The sequence below is a fragment of the Equus asinus genome, chromosome 21, assembly GCF_041296235.1.
Source record: "Equus asinus isolate D_3611 breed Donkey chromosome 21, EquAss-T2T_v2, whole genome shotgun sequence".
NCBI classification, from domain to species: Eukaryota; Metazoa; Chordata; class Mammalia; order Perissodactyla; family Equidae; genus Equus; species Equus asinus.
The window spans coordinates 12,858,868-12,871,885 of NC_091810.1; the positions used below are offsets into that span (position 1 = coordinate 12,858,868).

At 44.4% G+C, this 13,018-nt stretch overlaps 1 protein-coding gene across 2 annotated transcripts in view; it reads left to right on the forward strand.

The window, feature by feature from the left end:
• The first annotated feature begins 1,561 nt into the window (after positions 1-1,561).
• The window catches only part of RAB7A (RAB7A, member RAS oncogene family), a 53,419-nt gene continuing 41,962 nt past the window's right edge, over positions 1,562-13,018 (forward strand). Inside the window, exons 1-2 of one of the 2 annotated variants that reach the window (XM_044753903.2) lie at positions 1,595-1,818; positions 7,117-7,215. The gene's annotated coding sequence lies outside the window, so the exon portion shown is untranslated. Of the gene's footprint in view, positions 1,819-7,116; positions 7,216-13,018 lie in introns of both variants that reach the window. The other variant, XM_014846117.3, reaches the window with a different exon arrangement.

Sequence of the window (13,018 nt, forward strand, 5' to 3'; positions counted from 1 at the left end):
TTGTTACAGAATTACTCTGGCTGCTGTGTTGAGAATTGATAGGGGATGTGGTGGGAGCAGGAAACCAAGGTTGTTGCGATAATCCAGGTGAGAAGTGATGGAGGTTCAGACCAGACTGTAGTGGCAGAGATAGTAAGAAGTAGTCACATTCTGGATATCTTTTGAAGGCTATGGACAAGGGGTACAAGTAATAGAGAGGGGAGCTGAATTAATTTCCTAGGACTGTGGTAACAAATCGCCACAAGCCTGGTGACTTAAAACAACAGAAATGTACCCTCTCAAATACGTCTCAAAGACAAAAGTCCAAAATCAAAGTGCTCCTGCCCCTTTGTTTTCCTCTTTCAGCTTCTGGTGGCTGTCAGCCTTCTTTGGCTTGTGGCTACTCACTCCAATTTCTGACTCCTTCTTTACATGGCCTTCTCTTCTCTGTGTGCCTCTTATGAGGACACTTGTCATTGGATTTAGTGCCCACCTGAACAATCGAGGATGATCTCATCTCGAGATCCTTAATTACATCTGCAAATGCTCTTTTTCCAAATCAGGTCACATCCACATATTCCAGTTTGTGGACATATCTTTTTAGGGGTCACTATTCAACCCACTACAGGAGTCAAGAATGATTCCAAAGTTTTTGGACCAAGAAACTGAAAGAATGAAGTTTGTATGAACCACGATAGGAAAAGAGTATGAGAAGAACGTGTTGTTGAAGATGGAGATAAAGTTCCGAGTTGGTCTTAATGTGTTCAGATGGAGCTGGTCCTTGGTAGGGTGCCCTACCCTCCTGAGAGCTCTACAGGGTACGACTTTATTGCGTCCTTTTTGGTAGCAAGCTCAGAGAGCCTTGAGTTCTTTTTGTACTTTCTTGGACTCTCTCTTCTGCTAAAGTGTTCTGGTGTGGTCTAACTCACCTGGGTGTCTCTATCACCCTGCTACACAATTGGTGCAGTAAGCTGCCGTCTACTAGAAAGATCACACACATTGACATTAGACAGACCTTAGTTTACATCCCTGGTCTACCCCTTTGTGCTGGGTCCCAGTTCCCTATTTGCAAAATGGTGAAAATAATCTTTCCTAAGTGGTTAAAGTAAGGACAAATGGAGACGATCCAAAGATGTAGTATGGGTGCGCAGCAGGTGCTCAGTAAATTTGAGTGCCCTTCCTTACCCTGCTATGAATTTATCAAATAACCACTGTCCTGTCTCCCACTACTCAATAATTTCTCCCAGGGAGAGCCCGTTCCTAGAGCAAGCTTTATTGATCCTGAAGAGCTCAGGATACATAGTAGGACTACTTGGTTGACTGATCAGTGCCTTCTCGAGAGGGACACTACTGGAAGGGCCAGTTTACCTTTGTCCTCTCTCCCCTGGCATTCTTTATTCCGGGCAAACAGGGCATGGCTGAGGCATGGGTTCGTGGGTTCAACATGGCGCCGTCCTGCTGCTTGCATGAGCCTCAAAGATGGCAACAAGTACTTGGAGGCAGACATGTTTGCACCACGTGACCCGGACCCTGGCCGGAGGCAGCCCGAACGTGACGCAAGGTTGAGGCGGGGCTCCTCCCCCGCACCCTTGGCGTCGAACGTCTCGTGACAGGTACTTCCGCTCGGGGCGGCGGCGGTGGCGGAAGTGGGAGCGGAGCTGGAGTCTTGGCCATAAAGCCCGAGGCGGCGGCAGCGGCGGCGTTGGTGGCTTGGGGAGCGTGGAGGAGTCCCCTGCGACCGGAACTTGGACTTGTCTGCCCCTTGTCCGCTTTTGCATCTTATCCTCGGCGGGAGCCCTCGCGACGCGCCCGGCCCGGAGCCCCAGCGGAGAGGCCGCGGTGAGCGGCGGGCCCAGCCCGGCCGGCGGCCTGGCCCCATCCCCCTCCGCGGCCCTGGGGCGCAGGGCCTCGCGTCGGCCCTCTGTTGGGCAGGTTGCGGGCCTAGCCTAGGCCTCGCGGGGCGGCTGCGTCGCTCGGGGCTCGGGAGCAGGCCGGGCCGCGCCCGGCGGAGAGGTCAGAGGTCCCCGGGTGTGCCCTGCAGCCGGGGTGCCGACCTGGGCCGGCGGTCGCGGACGCCCTGTGTATTGGCGGCGTCAGGACGGGAGACTGGAGGTTTTCTGACTCGGGCGGCCGCTGGGCCCTGGAGCTCCCGGGAGCGGCGAGCCGGAGGGTGTCGGGGCCGACCCCGCCCGCCGCCGGTGGGGGACGCGGGCGCCCAGGGCCGAGCCGGCCCCAGCCGTCACTTCAGGTGGACAGCCTGCCCTGTCAGGGAGAGGGTTCCCGGGCGGCCGCCGAGTCGCCGCGTGAGTCAGGTCACGTGCAGCGTCACCTGGGAGACGCCCCCGGCTCCGGGGGAGGGAGCTTCTGTCGCCAGCGTGTTAGGGTGAATCCTGGAGGAAGTTCTCCAAGTTCCTGGGGAAGGATGGTGGTTGGCTGTAGAGCTGTGTTTGAATTCCGACCGCCCAGGGGGCCCCTTAACTGCATTCTGTTCAGGCTTGAAACGTAAGGGTGCGTAAAAGTGGGGAAATTGAGAATAATAGCAAACATTTGAGCGCTTGTTGTATGCTGGACAGCATGGCGAGGCGTTTACACAGATTATGTTTAATTCTCACAACAGCCCTCTGAAATAATATCATTACGGCCATTTATAGATAGGGAAATCACAGAACGGAGAGGTTAAGTCATTTGTCCAAGGTCACACACCTGGTAGGTTGTGGAGCAGATTCAAGCCCAGGCAGTGAGACTCGAGAGGTGGGACTTCAGATGCCCCTGAAGCTTGGGATTTATCTTTCACCACCTGGTACCTCCGCCTCTTTCTGGCGATGTCACTTGAAAGCCTCTTCTGGTAACATTAGTTCCACCGTAAAGCCGGAAGACGTTCCGTTGGCGGTTGTGACTTGACATACCCAGTGCGGGTAGATGAGGAGCTCTAGAACTCTATAGCGAATTTCAAACTTAATTGAAGTTTGAAAAATTTTGTTACTTAAATCTTTTGTCAAATGCGTGAGGCCTGGCAGTCCTGCCACGTGAACCTTTCTTAAAACTTTAGTGCATGGGTGTCCAGCCCGTTGGTTCTTTCTTGTTGAGAATAGTGTATCTTGTCTTTGGATTCCAAGAGAACAGGCCCTTGTCTCCTCCTTGTGACTGAGGCAGCTGATGAGCCGCATGACTTCTCATCCATGGATTAATAAAGTTTCCTGTTAGTGTGTTTCCCTCTTCAGATTTGGGAAGAGTTTGTTCAGATTTGAGTGTAAGAACTGGAAAGTGAGTTGTGAGTACTTCTCAAGATACTCTTCCCGTTAAACCTTGGTGCTCACAACCCTGTTGTGTTCTCATTTTTCTTTTTTTCCTCAACTTTGCTACCCAGCCTAATGTATTTAAGTGAGTAATCGGTACAGTAGCCTTAACAAGAGAGTAATGTTGAGCACTTTTTCATTCATTCACCAAGTGTTTTGAGTGTCTACCATGTATCAGGCATTGTTGGAATTTGACTCGGGGACATAGGCATGGTTCCTGTCCTCAAGGAATTTAAAAATGCTGAGTGATCCTGGCCGGGAATTCTGTCGTGGAATGGCTTGGTGGTGGAACTTGAGGCTCTTGGAAAGAGGAGTTAGTTCTCAACTCTGCAAGTGAATCCTTAGCAGTGCGGACAGGCTGGTGGTGTGCTAACTTGAGGGCGTTGTTAATTTTAACAACAGCATTTGTGTGGTTGGCTCTTGAAGAGAGGGCAGAGATAATGTTACAGTTTCTAATTGATCATGTCTTTTGAAGAGTAGCCTTCAACACGAGTTTCTCCCTTTGCTCTAGGGGCATTTTTTTGCTCACTCAAAAGCGGGTTGGCGTCACTGCCATTTTACACTGCAAATGTTAGCTGTTGCAGCGCTCTTTGAGCAAAGGCACATTTGGCATGCTGGGTTTTTTCTTGAGCTGATGAAGAACGTTTGGTGTAGCTCCTGCCAGTCACAGTGCCAGTGTCATCATAGGTAAAACCCTCTGCCACCCCGTGTCTCACAACTGTTTTAAAAGGGAATATGCGTTTTGCGTGTGGTAGAACTGCGTGAGTAAACAAATGGGCGGAATGTAGAAGGCACTCTAAAAATAGTTTTATTAGTATATCCCTCCAGGTGATTGTTAGCAACCACTTGGGGCAACTTTTTTTGTGTGTGCCAACTGTGCTTAAGCCCTTGCTAAAAACAAAATTCAACTGAGTAAGTTTTAAAGATCTCATTGACTTTATTCAACGATTCATGCCTCAGGCAGCATCCCATCTAGCAGATAGAAGAGAGCTCCGGGGAGCTGGACAAAGTGAAAGACATTTGTAGACAGAAGCGGGTGGGACAGGGAAGTTATACTAGTAAAGAGTGGATTGATTGTAGCAAAGTTACTTTTCTCTGGAGGATGGCAGGCATGTATCAGGCAGATTACCTAACTGGTGCTGACCAGGTGATTCCTGGTTAACTGGCTTAGGGTTCCATTTGGGAGAGGTGAAACTGTAATTAAGTCTTGGTTTGATGACGTGGGGCTTAGCATAAGTGACTCCATTTTAGGCCTGTTGTCTTGTTTTTAACACCCCCAAACCCCATAATGAAAGAACATTGCTTTAAAGTAAAGTGTGCCTTTGAATCTGATTTCTGACCCCACTGCCAAGTGAAGCAAGAAAGTTTTGGTTATTTGATTAGCTTTTAATAAATCTCCAAAGAGATCTGTAATAATACAATTTTTGCCCTTATATTTAGCATTAATCTTTCCATGCAAAGGTGTAGCAGACCCAGACCACATACTTGTGACAGTCATCTTATGTACTGTTCCTTTCTGAGATTTGAAATAAATATTTACCCTTATTCTATGATAAATTGCCTAACTTTCCATCTATTAATTCAACAAACGTGGCTGAGAAGAATTGCACTGGGAGTTATAGGCAAGGTTTTCCCAGGAAGTAAGGAGGAGGAGTCCTCCTGAGTAAGGCTGAACAGTGGTTCCCCTTGGCACTGATGTCATCCTCTGAAGGAGACTGAAGTCTAGAAATTAACTGTGGGCCCCCCCCACACACACACACATCAGCCGTCTATTTTCTGCTTTTTCCTTCGCATGTATAGCATTAAACACAAAAATGGTTTGCATTTATGTTTTAATACTTCCTAATGGTGACTTTGGTCAGTATGATTTGTGAATCAAAGCTAAAAGAGATGTGGTGGGTGAAATCAGAACAGACTTTTCAGCAATGTTTCTCACTAGTTTCAATTTTAGTACTCCAGGCTGTGATTTCAAAAACAAATGTAAGAATAGCTACTTGCAGAATGTCTCTGTGGGGGAGGAAGAAAGCTTGGGAGTTGGCTCCAGTGGTGACATACAGTATTGGCCGTGCTCACTTGTCAGAAGATGCAGAACTTAATGCAGGGAACCTCAGGCCTCGCCTGGGGCTCTGTTGTGGTGATGTCACCACTATCGTGGAGATCAGTCTGACTGATTTATCTTGTCCATTTCCTGGTTGCCTAGGACTGTTTGCGATCGGACAGAGCCAATCTGAGGAAGCGTATTGAAACCTGGGGACCTGGGCAGTATTAGGAATTCTGTAACCTTGCTTGTCTCTCAGATGGGCTTGCTGTGTGGCTGCTGCCAGATACTGTGAAGGAGCTTCTGTGTTCCCTCCCACCCTTTCAAGTAAAGATGCTTGTTTGCTTCTTACTGCTGGCTTTCCTGGAGTTATTCAGCTCAGTTTGGAAATCCTTTAAAAATTACATTGTGGGGCCGGCCCCGTGGCTGAGTAGTTAAGTTTACGCACTCCACTGCAGCGGCCCGGGGTTTTGCTGGTTGGGATCCTGGGTACGGACACGGCACCACTCATCAGGCCACACTGAGGCGGCGTCCCGCGTGCCACAACTAGAAGGACCCACAACTACAATATGCAACTATGTACTGGGGGAATTTGGGGAGAAAAAGGAGAAAGAAAAAAAAAAGATTGGCAACAGCTGTTAGCTCAGGTGCCCATCTTTAAAGAAAAAAAAAATTACATTGTGAAGTAAATTGTTACATCATTGATTTCCGATCTTTGTATGTAATTAAAAAAATTTATTTCCATTTGATAAACTTTTTAGTTTGTTATTTGAGAGTATATGGCAAAGCTGCTATGAATTAACGTTTAAAAAACCTAGTCATAACAGCATAGACTTTATGAAAAATAGTACCTCTTACAGATGGTAGTCAGTTTACCAACAATTCTCCACGCACTTACAGATCTGGGGACCCCTGAAATAACTGTGGGTCATCTGGGCAGCCCGCAGGTTAAGAGCCACTCTTAAATCCTCTGACTGTGCTGCTCAGTTGATGGTTGTTAAAGAGCATTACTGTGTTGTAGAAACCTTGCTACACAATGTTTGTCTCTAAATGCTTTTTAATATTTGTATAGTGCTTACAGTTTACAAAGGGATTTATTTGGTGCTCGCAACTCTAGGCTTAGACAGTAGCCGTTTCTGTATTTCCGCCTTAGATCGCTGAGGCTGGGTGCTCAGGTGGCCCAGCTGCTCGCGTGCTTGATCCAGGTCTGCTGAAGCACAACCTGCTGCTCTTTCTGACGCGCCAGCCTGCCTGTTTGGTTCTACACGATTGCCGTAAAAGCCACAACATTTGACTCCTTATGAAATACTTCTTCCATTACCTTTTATTTAAAGTGACATTTCTCTTTTGCTGATTATTAAAAAAGTCAATTCTTTAAAAATAAAAAAAGAAAGAAAGAAAAAAAGAAGCTAGGAAAATACAGAAGTAAAAAGAAAAATTCAGTGCCCTACCCAGAGGAAGACCAAAGTGTTAACTGGTATTTTCTTCCTGTGAATGTATACTTAGTACCTTCCTTTAATGAAATCAAATGAAAAAATATGGTGTAAGAATTTAACTGTGGAGGGGACTGGATGTTCTTGGCTCATTTGACCTGCGGGCCCTCTCCTGGTAAACACTCAGTGATGGGAAGCTAGAGATCATTTCCTGGGCATCATGAGACTAGCTGTATTTTTCAAAAGTTTAATGGCAACACATGAAGAACCTGGTGCATCCAATTCCAGAGTAAGGTTTATTTGCCATGTGACGCTGGATACGTAAAGTGCTGCCCTTATTTTTAAGTAACTTGTCATTTCTATAATTTAGTAAACTTTGAAGTAGAACATACATGCAGAAAAGTGTGCAAATGAGTGAACAACTTGGAGAATTTTCATAAACTCAAAAGCCGCCGTTTGCCTCCTTCAGGTCAGTATCACTCCCTCCTAGAGTAATGAATCTGCCGATTTTTAACACTATAGTTTAATTTTGCCTGATTTGGACTTCGTATAAATGGAATCATACACTGTGTACTCCTCTCTGTTAGTGTGTGTGTGTGAGGAAGATTGGCCCTGAGCTAACATCTCTTGCCAGTCTTCCTCTTTTTGCTTGAAGAAGATTGTCGCCGAGCTAACATCTGTGCCAGTCTTGCTGTATTTTATGTGGGATGCCGCCACAGACGCTTGACTAACAGTGCCAGGTCCATGCCCAGGATCCGGGCCCGTGAGCTCTAGGCTGCTGAAGTGGAGCATGTGAACTTAACTGCTATCCCACTGGGCTGGCCCCTGTTATCTGGTTTCTTTGACTCAGTGTTTGTGAGATTTTGTGTTGAGTGCAGTTGTAACTCCATTTTCATTGCTTACTAGTATTCCATAATGTGATATAATTTATTTATTAACTTACCATTGGGCATTTGGGTAGCTTGTAGTTTATGGCTGTTACAGGTAATGCTGCATGAATATTCTTGTGTCTGTCTTTTAATGAATATATGTACACATTTCCATTAGGTTAATACCAAAGAATGGAAAGGCTGACTTTTGGGGTATGTATCTGCATTCTTCTGCTAGGGCTGCTGTAACAAATACCACAGAATGAGTGACTTAACAAAAATTTATTTTCTCATAATACTGGAGGCTGCAAATCTGAGATCGAGGTGTGAGTAGGGTTGATTTCTTTAGAGGCGTCTTTCTCGGCTTGTAGGTGGCTTTTTCTCTGTGTCCTCACGTGGTCTGTCTTCTCTATGAGTCTGCATCGTAATTGCCTCTTCTTAGAAGAACATCAGTCTTATTGATTAGGGCCCACCCTCAAAGCCTCATTTAACATTAGTCACCTCTTTAAAGGCCTCATCTCCAAATACCGTCATATTCTGAGGCACTGGAGGTTAGGGCTTCAGCGTATGAATTTGGGGTGACACAATTCAGCCCATAGCAGTATCTGTTACACTTTGGTAGATACTGCCAGCTTTCCAGAGTTGTACCAGTTTACGCTCCCACCAGGAGTGTATGAGAGTTCCAAATATTCCACATTTTTTGCTAACACTTGTTATTTTCTTTCTTTTTCATTTTTGCCACTTTGGTGGGAGCCTGTTTGTTTATGGCCCCATGTACCACATACGCAATCCTTGAGGGGGTGAATAGGTTGTTTCTGGAGCAGTATGTGTTTGAGACTACCTCTTGTAAATACTTCTTAAATCTATTGGGTTAGTAAAGCGGAATGGCGTCAGTCTAATGAGCAGATATCCATCCGTAGTTGCCCTTGAGGATTAGATTTTGCATTTATAATCTGGACTCATTCCTGGTGGTGGAATTGGCCCACAAGTGTCATCTGTGGAGTATAAATCTGGGCATAGTAGACAGTGCTTTCATTCAAACTCCTCTTTGGTTTGACATTTGAGTCCTTAAAATATTGGATTCCGCCATACACATACTAGAAGTAGGTCTATTTTGCCTGTTCTTAGTGACCATTTAGATATTAGTTGGTGTTTGGCTAACAGCTTTCTGGCAGAGTGATCCTCAGCTTTGTACATCCACTGTAGACCTTAGTTTGGTTGGAATAATATTACATGACTTTGCCACTCCCCCCCTCTAAGCTCCTTAAGGGCAAGGATGAATCATTATTCTAGGATGGATTTTGAAATATTACTTAGTAAACTTAAAAAAAGATTTTAGTTGTAACTTTGCACAGTAAATTACTATTTGTAGTATGTAAGTTATGCTTCTGGGCCAGTGATTAATATGTATAGCTTTACTGAATAATAAACTATGGGTTCTGTGTTCATTTGACAGATTTTTCTTGTCTACTATAAGAAAACAGTTGGTAGCTGTGGCGAGTATAGAATCGAGCACTGGAGGTTTAGAAATATAGTTGTGTGTCGCTTAACAAGGGGGCTACGTTCTGAGAAATGGGTCATTAGGAGATTTTGTCGTCGTGTGAACATCACAGAGTGCACTTACACAAACCTGGATGGTACAGCCTACTACACACCTAGGCTGTGTGCTACTAATCTTACGGGACCACCATTGTATATGCGGTCTGTCATTGACCAAAAACATCATTATATGGTGCATGACTGTAATTGTAAAAAGACAGATGAGAGTTATAAAAATAGCTTAAAGAAAATGCTAGAAGTGTTCAATGGCTGGGCTAAGTGGGTGCCGAGTAGATTTTTGAATAAATTGATATGCAGGGGAGATTTGGGGAAGCTGTTATAGTTGGAGGCAATGGCATAAGCAAGTGAATGAAAGTAGGGAAATGGTAAGGCAGATGGAGGGACTGCAGGATCCGATTTGGGAAAACTGTATGAAGGCCAGACTGGGAGAGGGGGAGCTCTCCAATGCCATGTTGAAGGGTTTATGTTTAACATTGTGATACTTCACTGGATCATGCTAGGATAGGGCGTAATCCTCTCACTTGAACCTCACAACCCTGTTGAGTAAGGCAGATGATGCTCCAATTATGGTTGAGGAATGACTTTGATGTTATAATTTACTTAGACAGTAAGAGATTAGTGGGGCTAGGACTGAAATACAAATGTTGTGCTTGAACCTTCAAAGAGGTGCTTCGTCAGAAGTGCCTTTAACACAGGTTAAAAGTAGGAGCTGGTTTGGTGGGATGGGGGGGTGGAGAAAGAGAACAGTTTGGTTTTCCTTTTCAGCCAGCCAGCCCATTGTGGGTTCCTCTTAGCAATTTATGGGCAATCTATTTTACTGGGTAAATATCTGAGATAATCTAAGGTTGGTAGCAGAAGCTTTGAGCTATTGAAAATAGTTCTATGTAACTGCCTGCTTTACTAGCTATCTGCTTTCCAGGCTGTCTTACCAAAAAAAAATAAAGGCACCATCTTCCTGGTCTCTTCGTAAAGACTCTTAGCTCTTGGTTTGGCACCTGCGTTTAAAAAGCTTGAGAACAGGGGAGCATCATATTCAAGAATCTGTTGATCTAGGCTGCAAAGTCCCCTTGACAAGAATTGCTTTCCAAAGAACTTGCTTCTTTGTGAAAGTTGCCTTAGTTTTTTTCCCTCTTCACATGAATGTGATACCTGGGACGAAGCATATATATAAACAATTAGTTTACATTTTATAGAGCTCAACTGTTACCTTGTTTAAGCTTCACTTCAAAGTTCAAACTGAGCAGCATTTGGCCTGTCACCATCTTTTTTCAAATGAGGAAACAGCCTGAAAGGACGTACTCAGTATCATGGAGCCCCTGAATAGTGGGACCAGCACTAGCACTGCAAGTCCATGTTTCTTTAATTCTAATAGTGATGAGAAGAATGGCATCTTCTATGGAAGAAAGCCTTTAAAAATTTGTTTTTTAAGATTTTATTTTATTTCATTTTATTTTATTTTTCCTTTTTCTCCCCAAAGCCCCCCGGTACATAGTGGTATATTCTTCGTTGTGGGTCCTTCAAGTTGTGGCATGTGGGATGCTGCCCCAGCGTGGCCCGATGAGCAGTGCCATGTCCGTGCCCAGGATTCGAACCAACGAAACACTGGGCTGCGGAGCGCACGAACTTAACCGCTGGGCCACAGGGCCAGCCCGCCTTTTTAAATTTTATTGTTCAGTTTTATTTTAAAGAAGGATGCTTTGACCTCTTCTGTTTCTTTTGAAATGTAAATTTCCAGGTAATGAATTTTCAAGCAGTATCAGACTGAATAGGCTAGGTTATTCTGTAGTAACAAATAACTCAAAATAGCCGAAAACAACATAGGTTCATTTTCTGCTCATGCAGCATGTTCAGCATAGGTTTTCCAGGGGCTCTGCATCATTCTTACTCTAGCTGAAGGAGCAGCATTGAAAGGGAATATTGCTGGCTCTCTTGGCAAAGGGGAAAAGAACTATTGGAGGGTCTTGCTCCTGCAGTTAAATATTCCAGACCAGAAATGACATGTCACTTCTGCTTCCAACTCACTGGTCACAATGAGTCACACCACACAAGAGACCAAGAAATGTGGCTCTGCCGTGGACTTAGAAAGTGCAGAGTTGGAAATATTTGGAAGATGGGGGTAGTTTTACACTGGCTTGCTTTAACAGGTAATAGCTGTTGGGGGAAAGAATGCCTCATTTGTAGATTCTTGTTCCAAGGAAGCTGGTAATTTAAATTCTAAAAAGAATACCAAGTTGCCCATCATATTGACTCACAAATCACCTTCCTATCCTGAGAAATCTATTTCTTTTAAATGATAAATGTGGTAACCTCAATTCATGTGCCTTGAAATGTCCTTTGCATTGAGTAGATAATGAAAGACACGATTGAGTCTGAGCCCTCCCTTGCCTTCCACGTTTTTCAGTGTTGGAATCCTGTAGACTCCCTAGATGTCTTTTTACTGCTACCTCACCCCCAGCGGACACAGATCTTTCTTGTCAAGTGTCAGCAGATACTGTAGTCTTAAAGTACTTCTTAGGTCCTTTTCCTTCCCTATCCACAGAACCGTATGTTTTTTTAATTGCCCTTGGTTGTGGTCTTCCACAGACTGTCCCCAGCTTGTCTTCCTTGCTTTGTCCTTCTTCTGATGCAGACTCCGTGTTGCCCTGAGTTGCTTTACCACACTTTGTTCCCTGCTTCCTTCAACTTGCTTCCTGCCATTTCCCTTCATTTCGGTTTTCTGCTGTTGACATCCTGCCTGTCTCAGGTACTACCAGCTCCATCTTCAAAACTTTTCCTGGCCATCTCAGCCCATGCTGTTCACACCTTTCACTGAGTCACTTCTCTTACCAACCCCAGGAGAGGGTCTTCAAGGTAGACGCTAGACTGATTTATCTGTTTTCCCCTAAAATTGAACCATTTAAAGAGAGAACTAAAAATATATTCCCCAAATGGCTTTTGATAGATACATATACACAACATCTGTTATATTCTCAGGCTGAAAAAAGAAATATCTGTAAATTCCTCACATTGTCTGAAATCAGTGGATCAGAAGATAGGATCATAGAGGTTTCCTTAAGCAGGGTCACAGTATGGCTCTCAAGTGAGTGTCTAAGCTTCAGTTTCCACTTCTGAAAAATGAGAATAGTGGATTAGCTGTCCTCAAGATTCTTTCATCTTTTGACTTTTTTTGGCTCTTGGTCATATTGCAGTGGCTTTTGCAATATCCTAACTGGCAAGATGACACCATCAAAAACTTAAAGGACCCTTTCAGCCATTTCAGAAGCTATCACCTACATGGAGCCCTGCTCATTCACTTCTTTATGAGGGGCAAGGGTGACCTCACTCCTAAGTGGCTAGATTTTTCCTAAAGTGGACTTGTTTCTAAATTACAGAAGCAGTATAGAAGTTTTAAAGTGAATAGTTCTCTATCATTCTTCTGGATAATTTGGTGACTGTACTTTCAAACTTTTAATTTTATTTTTTTTTGGTGAGGCGGATTGTCTCTGAGCTAACATCTGTGCCAGTCTTCCTCTATTTTGTATGTGGGACACCACCACAGCATGGCTTGATGAGCAATGTGTAGGTCCACACCTGGGATCCAAACCTGCGAACCTCAGGCTGCCAAAGCTGAGTGGGTGAACTTAACCACTACACCACAGGGCCAGCTACTAGACTTAGATCTTTACATTTAAATGGAATCATATAGTACATACTGTTCTGTAACTTGCTTTTAAAAAATTCACTGTATATACTAGACACTATTTTTTTTGGTACATGCTGTTTTTAATGGCTGTGTAAATTGTATTTACCATAGTTTAATCATCCTCTAAATGAACATTTTGGTTACTTCCAACTTTTCTTTTT